The sequence below is a fragment of the Canis aureus genome, chromosome 18 (assembly GCF_053574225.1).
Source record: "Canis aureus isolate CA01 chromosome 18, VMU_Caureus_v.1.0, whole genome shotgun sequence".
In the NCBI taxonomy this organism is placed as follows: Eukaryota; Metazoa; Chordata; class Mammalia; order Carnivora; family Canidae; genus Canis; species Canis aureus.
The window spans coordinates 2,512,674-2,529,448 of record NC_135628.1 but is presented as its reverse complement, the minus strand read 5'-3'; the positions used below and the strand labels follow the sequence as shown (position 1 = coordinate 2,529,448).

The window sequence follows — 16,775 nt, the reverse complement described above, 5'->3', positions numbered from 1 at the left end:
AATGAACTTTTTAAGGAAACGTAGAGAAATGTGACAAGTGTTACAGGCAACCAAATTTTCACTGTTTATTTTGTTTTAGTCATCATTTGACTGGAGGTAGTATTTGACACGACATACATATGTATTTTTTGAATGTGTGTATTTACCTAGCATTTTCCTTTTTTTTACAAATATTTACTTGGCTGCCAAGAAGCAGTATGTCAGGAAGAGATCATATGTTTTCTGTCAGTACAGCACACTAGGGTAGAGCTATTTTCTAATTTTCACTGGGTCTTGTTAAGATAGATAGATATATATATTTTTTTTCTTTTCAGGATTTCCCTTTAGACTACAGGTTAACTTAGTCTTATTTTATTTGTATAGTTACTTCATTTAATTCTGATGTCATGTATGTCATATTTGTGTAAACCTTCCTCCCAATTATACTTCTCTTTGGTGATGACTTAATGAACCTCAAATTTTGTACTACCTACTTTCTGAATTCCTGGTGGAAAGAAACATATTTATTTTAAATCCGTCATTTTATAGATGCGACACCTTTGGGGGCTTACTGATAGTCACACACTTAAACAGCGGCAGCATTTTTGTTTGTTTCATTTTTTACTCATTTCCCCACCTAAAGACCTTAAAACATTATCTAGGAATATGTAATAATAACTCACTGGGGATTACTGTTGATACTACAGGGATAAGGAAAGGAATACATCTTCTCTTTATTTCATTAACATAATGCATTTTCTCCTGGTTCTGCTCTCTGTGACTCACACCCCATTTCTCAGTATCACCGCTACCTCTGCATGTACTTGCCCGGTGCTGGGGTTTAGCCTGGCGGTGCCCAGCTGACATAATAAAAGCATGTGTTCTTGTTCAGTGAGCTGTTAGACCATTGGGAAGCAGACCATAAGGCGGTAAGTATTTTGCCTGCCTGATGAAGGAGAAGATAAATCAATTATTTTGCTTGAATTTTTGAAAAAAAAAAAAAAAAAAGAGTTGGCCTCTGAGTTGTAAAAACCATGCAGTTTACCTTTTATTTCATGGAAGGAACAAGAATGGTGAAAAGCATATTCACTGAAAAGGAAATTTTATTTATCTTTCAGAGCTATAATAATGATTTTACTCATTTTTTCCCCCAACTCTTCATATGTCCTATACCGTTTTCTGAGCACAATGATATATGTACTATATGTGCTATATAGTATATAGATTTATATATAATATATATGTTTATTTATAGTCCAATTTATATATATAGCTTATATATAGTATATATTTGTTCCTATATAGTACATATGTTTATATATACGGTATTTATATATTTATATATACTATATAGTTCTATATATTTAAATATATTATTTATATATATTTATATGTAATTTATATATTTAAGCATAAATAAATATATATTATATATATGCATGTGCCTGTGTGTGTGTGTGTGTGTGTGTGTGTGTGGCCATTTCTCTCCTTCTGGCTACAACAGCTAGATTTGATTGTGGGATATGGTCTGGTATTGAGAAGAAACCCAGGGGTGCAACACCGTCTCTACGTTTCTGTGCGCCTTGACACTGCTCCTTGCTTTAGTAGATCCCAGTGGAATTTAGCCTTTAGTGTCCTCCTTTGAGAACCAGACTTTGCAGCGGCCTCGTCCATGAAGCCTTCTCAACCTCCCATATCTACATCATCTGTAGTTGGGATTTTACTTGCCGGGAGTAAGTGCTGTTTTATATATGTTACGTTCTGGTTTTATTTCTTGCCTTCCTAACCAGACAGAAAGGCTTTTGAGGTTTGGGTCTATACCTTTGGAGGCCTTAGTACCTACTAGTTCAGTGCCTAAATGCAGAGAAATCTGTGTTACAGTTTCGCAGTCACGGTGCGAGGCGACAACCTGCGCACCGTGGAGAGCTCCTTAGGGCAGGGCCACCGCCTCCATCAGCGAGCGGCCATCTACTAAACCAGTCTTTCCCTGTGTTCGGTGTCCAGGAAAATTGGAGTTTTATTGTTCGAATGTTTTGTCTTTGTACTACAGTCTGCCCTTTGCATTTTTCTCTTTGGACACGGGCGGCCTGAGATTCCTCCACTCTTTGCTCCGTGGCTAATTTGCTTCAGAGCCAGAACTCCCGGCGGTCAGCGCCGTTGCTGTGACCGGGCTGCTTTCTGGTGAAGGCTGGTCCTTGCAGCCGCCCCTGGGGAGCAGGTGGGGGTGCCTCCCCAGGTAAGTGAACCCGCACGGAAGTGCGCTGTCCTGCCCTTCAGCCTCCGCTGCCCCAGGAAACGTGAGCCGCCGCTCTCCTCCTCCACCCGGGCCCACTCATTGCTGCTTAAAAATAGTGAAAAGTCTATGGGTGACACGCAAAATCGATGTAGTCTGTCGGAAGAGACGTTCCTCTCTGAAATGATTAGAAGGCGGGTGCACACCGCGGAAGCAGGCGTGTGGGTGCCCGCGGGGCCCGGCGCAGGGCGCGTGGCCCTGGGATTTCGACGTGTCTGTTATGTGGAGAAGGTCTGAGTTCTCAAACGGTGTGGGGAGGATGGGGGTGAGTTACCGAAGTTAGTAAGGAGGAGGAATGACATTGGAAGAGTAGGATGACAGTTGAAATAACGTCAAGTAGAATGAGAAGGTTTTGTTCTGAAAGTGAAAGGTCTTGTCCTTTTTGCTTCTTCCGTTGTCCTCGTTCTCTTCACTTTTAAGAATAACAGTAACGGTGCTTTTGGGAAACCCAGAGTTTTACCAGCAGCACGTGTCTCAGCCGCTCCGCAAACTGTGACCCGTCGAGTTCATTTCAGTTTACCAGACTCCGTGGATCACTTCCCACCGGACTCCGTGGATCACTTCCCACCAGACTCCTGTGGATCACTTCCCACCGGACTCCGTGGATCACTTCCCACCGGACTCCGTGGATCACTTGCCACAGACTCCTGTGGATCACTTCCCACCAGACTCCGTGGATCACTTTCCACCGGACTCCTGTGGATCACTTGCCACGGACTCCGTGGATCACTTGCCACGGACTCCTGTGGATCACTTCCCACCAGACTCCGTGGATCACTTTCCACCGGACTCCTGTGGATCACTTCCCACCGGACTCCGTGGATCACTTGCCACCGGACTCCTGTGGATCACTTGCCACCAGACTCCGTGGATCACTTTCCACCGGACTCCTGTGGATCACTTGCCATCGGACTCCGTGGATCACTTCCCACCGGACTCCGTGGATCACTTGCCACAGACTCCTGTGGATCACTTCCCACCAGACTCCGTGGATCACTTCCCACCGGACTCCGTGGATCACTTGCCACAGACTCCTGTGGATCACTTCCCACCAGACTCCGTGGATCACTTTCCACCGGACTCCTGTGGATCACTTGCCACGGACTCCGTGGATCACTTGCCACGGACTCCTGTGGATCACTTCCCACCAGACTCCGTGGATCACTTTCCACCGGACTCCTGTGGATCACTTCCCACCGGACTCCGTGGATCACTTGCCACCGGACTCCTGTGGATCACTTGCCACCAGACTCCGTGGATCACTTTCCACCGGACTCCTGTGGATCACTTGCCACCGGACTCCGTGGATCACTTGCCACCGGACTCCTGTGGATCACTTCCCACCGGACTCCGTGGATCACTTTCCACCGGACTCCTGTGGATCACTTCCCACCGGACTCTGTGTATCACTTTCCACCGGACTCCTATGGATCACTTCCCACCAGACTCCGTGGATCACTTGCCACCGGACTCCTGTGGATCACTTCCCACCGGACTCCGTGGATCACTTTCCACCGGACTCCTGTGGATCACTTCCTACCAGACTCCGTGGATCACTTTCCACCGGACTCCTGTGGATCACTTGCCACCGGACTCCGTGGATCACTTCCCACCGGACTCCTGTGGATCACTTCCCACCGGACTCCGTGGATCACTTCCCACCGGACTCCTGTGGATCACTTCCCACCGGACTCCATGGATCACTTCCCACCGGCCACTGGTGCCACAGTGACCGTCGCGACCGGCCTCCCAAGCTTGTGAGCCGTGTGCCCTGGCGGTGCAGGCAGAGAGCAGGCCGCGGCCACCTGTCACTCCGACTGGCGGTGGGTGCTGCAGACGGATCGGGGAGGACACCGGCAGGACCTTGCCAATGGAAACACTTAAGCTGTTGGCCGACCGAGGGGATAAAGCGAGTTCTCTCAGTATCCGGATTAAAGCCTTTGATGAAGAAAGAAGAAAAGTGCAAAGACCTCAGGATGCAGGGAGGCTTGGCGACTTCCAGCCGAGGCCACTGTGATTACAGCAAAGACAGGGAGGGGCTCAGTAGCCGACGCTGTCAGAAAGGTAGTGGGGACATTGTAGACCACAGGAAGGACTCTGGTTTTATCCGAGACATAATGGGGACACGTTAGAGAATTATGAGCATGCTAAGGATATAGGATATGATTTTTGTATTGAAATGAGCACAAGCTCTGGAACATTTCACTTTTTTTTTAAGTGGTCATTTTAACATTAATTTATTCACCATGTATAAATCCTCATCCTGTGTTAGATTCACTATACTTACCTTAACTTAAAATTCATATCTAATTATTCATGAGATTTTCCAGAAAAAAATGGAGTATTTTATAAGAATGCGCAATTCAAGTATTCCCGACTGACAAAAATAAGACTAGTTCAAATGAGAAAATGAATTCCACATTTTAGCTGAAAAGACAGAAGTGTTTCTCAGTAGATATGGAGCTATCTGGGAAATAAGTGGGGATTATTATTTTTTTTTTTAGTATAGATTTGCAGACCTTACAGTTGTTGTTGCAGACCTATACAGTTGCAGACCTTACTCTGTGTGCTCAGGAATATCATATATGCTTTGGATTCTCCTTAAAGAATTTGCATTCCTTTTTTTTTTTTTTCTCCTTTCTCACTTTGCAGTAGGTACATGTATCCCTGTTCAGGTGTTTGGTTGTTTCTGTGAGTTTGAAAGTAAAAAGGGTTAACGTGTTCTGAAGAACGCCAGAGGATATGTACCTTTAAACCCAAATTAAATTGGAGCCATGCATGTAGCAGATGTGTCTATGCAGTGAAAACTTAGAGAGGCCTTGCCTTGGTAAGAATCTCCCTGCTGGAGAGTAAAACAAACGTGAACAGATAATTGGGGAGAAGTTGGGTTTCAAAGAAGAGGAATTGGATTAACAGCATAAAAAAAGATTAAAAAACAAACAAACAAACAAAACAAACAAGTTTGTGTGTGTCTCCCAGGCTTGTGCAAATAGTTCCTGGCTCTAGGGGAAGTCCACGTGGCACCTCGCTTTGGCATTCTGTTTCCGTTAGAACACCTGTCCTTCAGGTAATTCTGCATCCTACCCAGTACTTCTCCGGGGAGCTGTGATTTCCGACGGCATAAAGTGGGGTTCTTGAGGATCATCACGAAGGAAAAAGTATTCCCTGGAATTCCCTGCCTTTTGGAAATGAGGTTGACCGTGGCAATTACATTGTAATAATTACCAGCCTTTCTTTATTTTGAATGGGGATCTGGTTTCTTTTCATCTTGATGCAGAAATTGAAACTACGTAACCCTCTGCCACACTAATACATTTTAACTTTGGGGGAATAAAGCCAAATTTTTCCAAATTTGCTGCATCAACTGACAGACACTTCCAGTAGCCACAAATTAGTAAGTGAAAATTCAGGAAAGATGATTTCTATGAGGCAGCTGGATGCAATGGGAAGAGGAAGTGTGGATGGTTAGATGTAAGTTACTATGAAGAAATTAAGTTTTTTTTTTTTTATTGGCATGATTTTTACCTGATCTCTTTGAAATGAGCAGGTAATATAATGGCAGCAATCCTAACTTACATTGTATTAACTCTATGACTTGTAATTGGATTTTTCTTTTTTTTTTTTTTTCCAGCCTGAAAAGGCTTACTCTGGTACACCTTGCATTTATATTTTCATAATGTGAGACATTTTGTTCGACTTTGCATTGGAACTCAAGGCCAATAATATGAAAACGTCAAATCTGAAAATATTTTGCAAGGCTTTGGTTTACTCATTCATGTGAAATTAAGAATGAGCATTGAAAATGATGTTCAGTTGCTTTTCTGACATGCTGTAGTATTTTATCAAATGTTACATATAACTTTATACAAACAAACATGTACAACCAACAAACTATTCACATCTCATCCATTTGTATTATCTAATTTATCACAATATTACTGCAGTTAGAAAAAATCAAGCGCCTCAGACATTTAGAAGGAGATACATTACTGTGAAACAGGATGTACGAATAAATGTCAAGAGGAAATTACCTCCATTTCAGGAAATTCTTAATTATGGAAATTAAATGAATATTATTTCCAGTTCTTCATGGATGACCTTGCCTTTTTTTTAATGTTTGCAATAAAAGGCAAGTGTTTTGAAAAGCGTAATTAACTTACAGTGTAGATACGTTGATCTGTTGTCTTTTTTTTATTTTTTTATTTTTTTAAATTTTATTTTATTTTATTTATTTATGATAGGCACACAGTGAGAGAGAGAGAGAGGCAGAGACATAGGCAGAGGGAGAAGCCGGCTCCATGCACCAGGAGCCTGACGTGGGATTCGATCCCGGGTCTCCAGGATCGCGCCCTGGGCCAAAGGCAGGCGCTAAACCGCTGCGCCACCCAGGGATCCCTGTTGTCTTTTTTTTTTTTTTTTAATACAGCATTTGTGCTTTTGGCCTTCAAAATCACATGAATTTGATACAAAATGCCAGAAGATAACATATTCCTATAAAATAAATAAATATTCCTATAAAAAAGAAAAGAATGTAATTTGCAAAATGGCTATAAACTTTTCTCTATGGAAATAAGGCACTTTTTATTCATGATTGACATAGTTTTAGAGTAGTAAAAAGTAAAGTGCCTATTGATTTCACAGAGAACTTTATTATTTTCATAGGTAGAGTCCAAATACCTTCATAATCACCTAAACGAAAGGTAAGATTATTTTATTTCAGAATTAAAGGGTGTCGATTTTTCAGTTAAGTAGCAAATTTTAGGAACGTGTTCTGAAATATACTATTTGAAGGCAAATTTCGAATAAATGTCACCTTAGACTATTCACGTTACTTTTACTTCCATCTTCTTATTATTCTCCACATCACACAGTGTCCACTTTCTGGATCTGTTATTTTAACTATTACTAAAATATGTATTAGCATGTAATGTATACTCAGATATACTTAAAAAAAACACAAACACATAGACATCAATACAAAATGTATAAATCTGTAAATAAATATATACATGTGCCTAAGTTGATACACACATACTGTCTCCTATTACTTTTCTGGAAGGACACAAAATGAACTATTAATGATAATTCTTTAAAGAAGCCAGAGAAGAACAATTTTATATTTCATTTTGTACCTTTTTGAATTATTATTTTTTCCATTAGCTTACAGAACTTCTGTTAAAAAAGGACTCTCTGGTGATATTTGAAGCCTCTCTCTTCATATTTTTCCTATATAAAAAAATCTTGCCAGATGTTATTTAAAATTAAGTCTCTTCTACAATAACCCTTTTGATGACTTACTCAGAAAGGTCTTAAATATAGAGGGTAATATATTAGAAATGGCCTGGATTTACATACCAGCTCTATGATGTTGGTCACGTTAACTTAAATTCTTTTTACGTAAGACCCCCCCATTTGTAAAAATGGGTTAGTGATACCAACCTCATAGGACTTGCATGGAAATTAAATGCAGATATGTGAAGTTCTGACCTCCTACCGAGGTGCTATATGAGGGATTATTATTACATTATGATTACTATTAAATATATGATAATAATATTAAATATAGTACTTTTTCACATAAAAATGTAGTAAGGGAGTAGGGAGGAGGTTTGGGAGGTGATGAATATGTCTGTGGCCTTGATGGTAGTGATGATTTCATGGGTGTATATTTATCCCCAAACCCATCAAATTGTAGACATAAGTATGTACAGCTTGGAAAGAAGAAAGGAAGGAAGAGAGAGGGAAAGAAGGAAAAGAAGGGGAAAAGGTCTCTCTGGGTCACCCAATAGACAATGAGGCAGGAAATGATTTTTGAAAATGAAGAGATACTGATTGAAGACACACCTTAAGTCAAGAGGTATTTCCTATTTAGAAACTGGAATTTTGAGTCATCCTATAAAGCTTTTTATTGTTACTGAAAATTCAACACTTCATGAACTTGGGTTACCAAATTATAAGAATTTTATGTGTCTGGCAAACTTGTTTTGGAATTACATGCTTAATCATTCCTTTATTATTATTTTTTTAACTCCACCAATTTTGAGAGAGGATTTGAAACAATTTACTATCAAATGAACCAAAAGATTAAATAAGCAAGTGCCAAGTATTAAAGATGAAGGGAGAAAAGACAATGATGTTAAATAAAGGCATAGTGAACGTAAGGTCAGCTCTGAATTTCCTGGCAGCCAAAGAAAAGAAGGAAAGTGTAGCGTATTTCACAGCTCTGTTTATCCAAGAAAGGAAATGGTATTAACTCCTGAGGGGTTTCTTTTTAGAAGATGTAGAGTCTAAAATAATCTGGTCAGGTTGATCCCATAAGCTGGTTATTTACCCACATAATAAACAGCATCTGCACCAAGAGCTTCACAAAATATTTAGAACTATTTTTGATTTGGGCTTTTTATGCAAAGTACATAATATTGCAGGAACATGAAGGCATTTTCATAGGGAATACAAATGATGTGATCAAAATATATAACTTCCAGATAATGAGATGCATGTGTAGAGTTTAGCAAATTCCAAGTGACATTTCTCTCCGTGTGGACTGAAGGCCACCAGAATTAGGACAACCTGGGACACTCATTAAAAATGCATATTCTTGGCTTTCACCTAAAACCATTTAAATAATCTCTGGAGGTGGGAGCCATGACAACTGCATTTTTACTTCTTACATCAAATTTTAAGAACCACTGATCTGTAAGAATGTGTCTTGAGCCTATCTCTATTGTTATCATCCTGGAATATTACCGACCTTGGGCTGGAATTTTGAAATGAGGTCAAAAGAAACCATGTTAAATTATGATCCAGACAAAGTTGTGGAAGTGATAGTTTTCAGTATGCATAAATGAATGTGTACAGAGAGAAACATGGATAGAAATTCAATAATCTTGAATATAGGTGATAACCTGATTCTTTATTGCAAAAGCCCTATGCTATCTTGTGTTACAAAATAGGTTTTCATGGATAGTAACCATTAGTACTCGTATTCGGGAGAAAACTGGAATAAAGAAGATGCAGCTGATTCCTTTGGGGGAATTGAGGGTTGTAAGTTTGTTGTTGTTGTTGTTGTTGTTGTTGTTTTTTTTTAGGGTTGTAAGTTTTTAACGGCATTGATTTCTTAACTGTCAGGAATGGGTGGGTTGAGCTTTCCTTAGTGGAAGCCTAGGTTAATTGACCAGTTGGTCATAATGAAAGTTAAAGAACATGGAATCTTGGATCAGAGCCTCAGAAGGAGGGAAAAGCTCATGAGGAGCAAAACAGCACCATGCATGAAGATCGTCTAAATCTCGTGAGATGGAAATTTTCTTTGGGTAAATATATTTTCTCTCCTCTTCCCCTCTTTTTTTTTTTTCCCTACTGTGTAAATGGAAAGTTGATTTGAAAGGATTTACTTTCCAAAGAGGTTAATTTTTAATCACATGTTAGAGATTTGAACTGTAGAAGATCTAAAGATAGAAAACAAATTACTGGTGGGTTCTTAGATCCTAATGGAGCATAAAAGGAGGTTTTATGTTAAAAATCTACGGAATAGCTGATTTGATGTTGAGCTATTTAGTTGGCTTTTCATGATGTTAGCCTGTCCAAAATGACTTCATGTTCTTTCCTGGTAGATAGAGAGAAGTAGGCAGTACGCGGTCAGGGTGCAGAGAGAGCCACCTCGTGAAAGCACTATTGAAGATTAACGTGGCCGGAGATTGACATTCCCTTCCTGCCTTGGAGGAGGAGCTACTCCTGATTAGCTGTGGCTACAGGATTTCTGGTTATCAACTCTCACAAAAAGAGGAAACCAATACTGCAAAGTTGTGATTCAATTATAAAAGTTCTGATACACATGGTCTTCTGCAAACTCAAATGTTAACTTAATGTTAAGATCAGGAGGTTTGACATGACACTTTGAAATCTTGGTTTGAACTGGGTTCGTTTAGATGATGCAGGTTTATCCCAAATCAGGTAAAAGGAAGGAGAGTCTTGACGATCCCTCTGCAAAGCCTCTCTTCCTGAACAGAATATATATGGAGAGGGAGGGGGAACCGGAGAGAGATATGTAAGGAGATAATCTCTTACGGCGGGGCAAGGGAGAGTCTACCCTGATGGGTCCCCTCATCACCACCTGAGCCATCTAGGCGCTCCTCACCTTTATTTTAGTTGATTTAAGAGGAATTGGTTTTCCTGAAGAGCTAGGCATACATTAAAAAAAAAAATTGTTTCTAAACTTTCATTATATTTCTGTTTATTTTTGGTACCTCTAGAAACCAAATAAGGAAAACAAAATCCATAGATCCATAATGCCCGACCTGTAGACTTGTGTTGTTAGGTGCCTCAACATGCCTGCTGGCAAAAGTCCTCTCTTCAAAGAACCTCCTACTTGAGTTGAAATCTCCCCCACAGGTTTTATAGAATCTTGCTTTGTGGATCACAGATACTGAGTAAAGATTTTAGATTTTTTTTTTAAATCTTTTTACTTTAGAGTTAAAGGTCCAATCCATTTTGGGAACTTACATCACTCATAAACACAGTTGACCCTTATACCATCTGAGGTTTGGGGTGCCAGTGCCCCCCCCATGCATTGTCGAAAATCTGTGGATGACTTTTGACTCCCCAAAACCTTAACTCCCCACAGCCTTTTGTTGAAAGCCTCTACTTACTATATATACTGTAGTCTTACAATGAAGTAAGCTAGAGGAAAAAATGTTTTTAAGAAAATCATAAAAAAATCATAAGAAGGAGGAAATACATGTCAGGTCCTGTAGTGTATTTAACAAAGAAAATCCGTATGACAGTGGGCCTGGGTAGTTCTAACCCATGTTGTTCAAGAGTCACCTGTACTTTCTAGCTGCTTCTCTCTCAACTACAGGTCCTTGGATACCCACGTATCTACATACAGAGCTACAATTTCCACAGGTGCCGTCTTCAGCTCAACATACATTAAAAACATTGTACATGAAATAAATTTCTAGAGTTTTGACACTTCTTTAGTACGCTGATTGATTCCTCTATAAAACTGTTTTCCAAATCCTTATCCATTTCCCTTAACCTTTGAAAGAATTCCCTTACGTTTCTGTACTGTTCTCGCATCTCCATGCTGTTGGCTCATAGCTATACGTATGTACCCCGGGCCATTCTTCTGAGCTTCAGATGATAATTTCCAGATTTATGCCATCAGGAAATATTATGTCCTTAGCTTTTATAGACAATCAGCATAAGTAATGGGCATATAGAGAATATTTCTAAATCTAATGCAAAACCATTAGACATAGAGTATTGTCTAGCGGGCACATTACTCACCATCCCATATTACTAAGAGCTATGAGAATATAAATATATATATTTTTTTCTTGTATGCTAACTCTGTTAGAATTTGGGTGTTTCCTGTGTGACTGATGAGAAAATTCTCAGGCATGTCCGGGGTCACCAGTAATGGGTCCCATGACCAATTAGTGGTGACAGCCATAGTGGGGGATAGAGGGGAGTTTCCTTACCTGGCACAAGCAAAGTCTCAGTGGCAGAAAAATGCAGAGCATATTCTGGGCACAGTGTGTAGGTTCCTTTGGCACTGAAATGTCTGTTGAATGTTGACTGAACAAAAATCTGGGATCACTTGTCACTTTTTGGATCTTAATAAATTCCGCTATGAATGGATTTGAAAGTAATCATTACAGCATAAATCACAATCCCTTCACTTCTCAGTTATACTGGTTCTCGTATGTACTTTTACCTTTCTTGCGTGTTTCGACGCTCCTAAGTGATCAGTCCGTATCTATGGAATGCATGAAATAGTAAATTACAAATGTCCTTCTGAGCACATAAAAATCTGAGTTATATTTATGAAACGAGAGAAACAATTCTAGCAGGAGGATAGAGCAGAGATTGAGTTGGGTGACTCTTGAATCTCCTTTTATGGTCTTAACCCTTGAGACTCCCACATAATCTGCGACGTGACACATTACTTTAGCTCGCTATAACGCAGTTCTCTGTAACACTCTGTGTCTCACCATCACGTTAAGATGGGTCTTTATCAGTAATCTGTGAAACTGATGTACATTAGGTGTTGCCCACGGTCTGACACACCAGAACACCGTTGTTTAGCAGAAACAAATACGATACCCAGAAACACAGAAAAACAGATGCACAGGAGTACACAAAACTTAGCAAGTCAACCCAGAATCCTGATTGGATTTAACTCAATTTATTGACTCTTCCTACGTGCCAGAAAATGCGCTTGGCACTGCGAAGAAAAGACACACGTATGTGAGAGAATAAGTTCTGCGCGAAGCTGGGATTTTGAATCCTGGCTCTCCGCACTGTGACGGACTCTGCAGAGCCTGCACGCAGTGTAAAAATATATTTGTGTTTGTGTGATAGAAAATGTGTGAGGAACTTTCTAATGCTTTGGAATGAGCGATCGCTTGCCTGCGTGGGAAAGAGCAAAAGTCCGCCCTCAACTCTTGTGGCCCAGGTTAGAGTCTGGAGGATATGAAATTGCCAGGGTATTTGAACGTGGGTTTTGTCCGGGCGGTACCTCTCTTCCTCTTTTTAGGCCTGTCCTAGTTAATAGGAAAGAATGGCTGGGATGCATGGAAGCTCGCTTTTTGTTTTTATTTTACCCTTTAAGCATGAATTTTTATTTATTTTGTCTTTAAGCTTTTATTTAAATTCAGGCATGTAAGCTAACTTTTGAACGGATCTCTAAACATGTTGTTTTTCCTCTTAATTTTTTTGTTGGCAAAACGTAATTGGTATTTGCTTTTTTACGAATAGTTTAAGATCGCCTATACCCATTATGGTTCTAACCGATGAGCAACATAAGTGGATAGATAATGCAGTATTACGATCAAGAATATTTGCTCTCTAATGTAAATATATGTTGTTTCAGAGATAATTATATTGCAACAGATTAAGTGGGTCTTTATTGTAAATGTTCCAGATATATTTTGGGTTTTCTTGTTTGTTTAAGATTTTATTTTTAAGCAATCTCTATACCAGACATTGGGGCTCAAACTTGCAACCCTGAGATAAGGAGTTGCGGCTCTACCGACTGAGCCGGGCAGGTGCCGCTGTGGCAGTCAGTCATAGTTTGAAAGATGCATTTCTATGACAAGAAAGCAATTAATTTAAATATTACTTCTCGATTTCCTTTGTGGCTCTCCTCCCTTTGTCCTAATTAATTTCCACTCGTTTGCAGTGGTACCCAAATCCCTCGATTTCCTCTTCGTTGTTTACGCCATCCTAATTCATGATCCTTACATGAATTCAGTGGCATGTTCAGAGGTACAGACATTTAGGTGGCATTTTTCGAACAGTAGATCTTTCTAAGAACCGTAGAATCTTGAAACTAGCAGTTTTCCTCTAGGTCACCTAGTTCAAACTTCCTCCAGTTGAAAGATTCTGGTACGTTCTCTCTATTTATATGGCCTTCTATGAACTTTTTGAATATTCTGTATAATTGGAAGTTTAGGGCAGCCTGTTTCTTTGCAGCAGGACTCAATTTTTTTTTATCAAGTTTTTAAAAAATTGTGCTGAACAGGACACCTTCATCTATCACCCACTTATCCAAATTAGGTTTTTGAGATTGAATAGAATGAGTTCTCTTTTTCCACATCCTTTTGTAGGGCTGTACTTGAAGAGAGCTATCATGTCTCCTTAGGTTTTTCTCTGCTGGGGTGAACTTCCCTAAGTCATTTAAACTTTGCTGTGTAATGTGTTTTCTGGACCCCCTTCATTGCCTTGATCTCAAACCCTCTGAAGTTGATCTGACTGGAAGAAAGTACATTGAGATCATGACCTGCCATGACACTAACACGGTGTATCTCTGAATGGGACCTAAAGGCAATGACTTGTATCGATCTTGTGGTGAGATAACAGGCCTTTTATTTTTTTATTGGAAATGCTGTAAAACCATTTCTTCCTTCTCTGTACTTACAGTATCTACTATTCAAGGATAAATTCTACCAGATTAAAAAAAAAAATCTTTGTTAAATTCCATTCCAGGAGCTAATAAAAATGCATTGTTTGAGTGTTACCTAGCTACGTGGCTCAAGCTTCTCCAGGAGTCTGTTTAATTGTGTTATAAAAATGAAACAGAACACAGAATAGATGATGCTCTTCTGGGAAAGCTATAAAGGAGCCCTTTCATCAATGGAAGTGTTCATCTAGATCATTGTACCCAGAAGCATCTATCTGGACATTGGAAGTCCAGTAGACGAGGGAGATGAGAAAGAAAGAGTGTATTAAAAATCCTAATCGAGTTGTTCTCACACCCATGGGGTATTCTGGTTCTGTCTGACCAGAGGCTGAGGTTCATTCAGGTTTCTGATCATTTTTCCACTCCGTCCCTAGGAGGATCATCAATAATGAGCCTATTAAGACAGCTGGGATGGATGCAGGAAAAGGCTCAGACACATGTAGCTTTCCTGTTCCCTCTTACTTGAGCTAATTCATTCCGAGGGATGAAATGGCAATCATCATCATCATCATCATCATCATCATCATCGACAGAAGCTCTCATTTAATGAGTGCTTACCCGGGTCAGGCACTGTGCTCACCTCTGCTTCATTCACATGCACTGTGTCTTGTCACGTGTGATTCTCCATCGTAAGGCATTGCTTTTATTTCCTAGGTGAGCAAAATATGACATAGAAAGAATTGATGTCAGTTCTGTTTGTCTCTAAAACATGTGCATTGTCCACAGAGAATATGCAGGCTTTGAAATTATACTGTCACATGATTAGTGGGAGGACTGTAACAGTTTTTCCGGAGGTAGAAGTGCTGCAGAAAAGGCTTAGTTCAGAGTGTGTCAGGACCAGCAATGACCAAACTACATTTTTGATTCTCGAAGTAGATTTACCAAGACTCTTATCACAGGGTATTCTAGGCACGTGTTGGGTTGTGATTTGCAAGTTTCGTGACTGAAGTCATTTAAGATGAAACACAGCCCTTAACACAGCCATTCTCTAAAATCGTTTAGCGAGAAGATGGGTAGGTGATGGAGCCCTGTTTATTTTACGTTATTGCAGGAGGAAAAAGTTCTCTAACATCTTCTATCTAAAGTTCTCATCTGGGATCCCTGGGTGGCGCAGCAGTTTGGCGCCTGCCTTTGGCCCCGGGCGCGATCCTGGAGACCCGGGATCGAATCCCACATCGGGCTCCTGGTGCATGGAGCCTACTTCTCCCTCTGCCTATGTCTCCGCCTCTCTCTCTCTCTTTCAAGTGTGACTATCATAAAAAAAAATAAAAAAATAAAAAAATTAAAGTTCTCATCTAAGCGTATTTGGATAAAATATACATTGATTATAGCAGAGAGGATCGATTGTGTCACGACTTTAGAAATAGAGTATACGGAGTATGAGGGGCAGTTAGTTGTAGAGTCTTATCTGACTTGCTTATTGGTAACTCATGTCAGCAATGATGGACATATATTAAGTCAGAAAATGATGCCAGCTTACCCTTGATACACAGACGAACAGTATTTTTAACAATCTTAATCTTCTTTTTTTTCTCCCTGGAAGTAATTTTTTTTATTGTATTATGTCTCAATCAAATTGCTAGATCTTATCATAATTAGTACCCTATAAAATAAAAAGACATGATTACAAAATACGTATGTATCTAGACATTTTCATCTAACTTAAAATTCAGGAAGAATATACATATAGGTCATAACAAGTATCTTAGAACAGGGCCTGACTTTGGGGCACCTGGGTGGCACGTCAATTAAGTGTCCAACTCTTAGTTTCGTTATCTCAGGGTCATGAGTTCGAGCCCTGCCTTGGGCCCTGTACTCGGTGCAGAGTCGGCTTGGTTTCTCTCTCCCTCTCCATCTCCCTCTGCCTGTATCTCTGCTCTCTCTCTCTGTCTCAGATTTATTTGTTTATTTATTTATTTATTTTTATTTATTTATTTATCTTAAGAAAAAAAATATGGTCTCTGAGTTTACTAAAAATCCATTAGGACTTGACTAAAAGTCATTCCTATAATGGAATAATATTTTATTTCTATTTTACTTTTTAGGAAATAATATCTTAATCATTAATATGGCAAAGATGTGCAAGAAAAATATGCTTGTTCAGTAAGCACTCGGACCTATTGTACATTTAATTTTTCCAAGTTTCTATTATATACATATCATAGATACATACATGGGTACATATACACACAAATACATATAAAATATATTTGAAAGATATCTATGTTAAAAAAAAAGAAAAATATCTATGTTTATTCATTTTGTACTCTCTGTCCCCTATATTATAAAGTTTTGGAGGTTAAGACCTGTTTCTAACTTAATTTGATCTAATACTCTCGGCATTGAATACATTATTTTGCTGACGTTTATATTGGCTTTGATAAAAATATGCAGCATTCTATTTATAAAGGGAAATTGTCTTGGCTTGGAGATAATGATTTTCAATATATAGCACTAAGGATTCATATTGATGGCAAAGAAGCAAACTCAATAAAACATCAGTTTAGTTCAGCTTTGGCTGCAAGGATATTATAATCTTCT

General features: G+C 39.5%; 1 protein-coding gene and 1 long non-coding RNA gene across 10 annotated transcripts in view; both read left to right on the top strand.

Annotated features, from left to right (window-relative positions):
* Nucleotides 1-16,775, top strand: part of KCND2 (potassium voltage-gated channel subfamily D member 2) — a 478,528-nt gene that overhangs the window by 7,075 nt on the left and 454,678 nt on the right. The gene's annotated exons all lie outside the window — the stretch shown is intronic.
* LOC144288497 (uncharacterized) overlaps nt 9,123-16,775 on the top strand; it is a 229,494-nt gene continuing 221,841 nt past the window's right edge. For 5 of the 8 annotated variants that reach the window (XR_013356360.1, XR_013356363.1, XR_013356364.1 and 2 more), the window contains exon 1: nt 9,471-9,582. This is a non-coding gene — a long non-coding RNA (uncharacterized LOC144288497). Of the gene's footprint in view, nt 9,583-16,775 lie in introns of all 8 variants that reach the window. The other 3 variants (XR_013356359.1, XR_013356358.1, XR_013356357.1) reach the window with 3 other exon arrangements.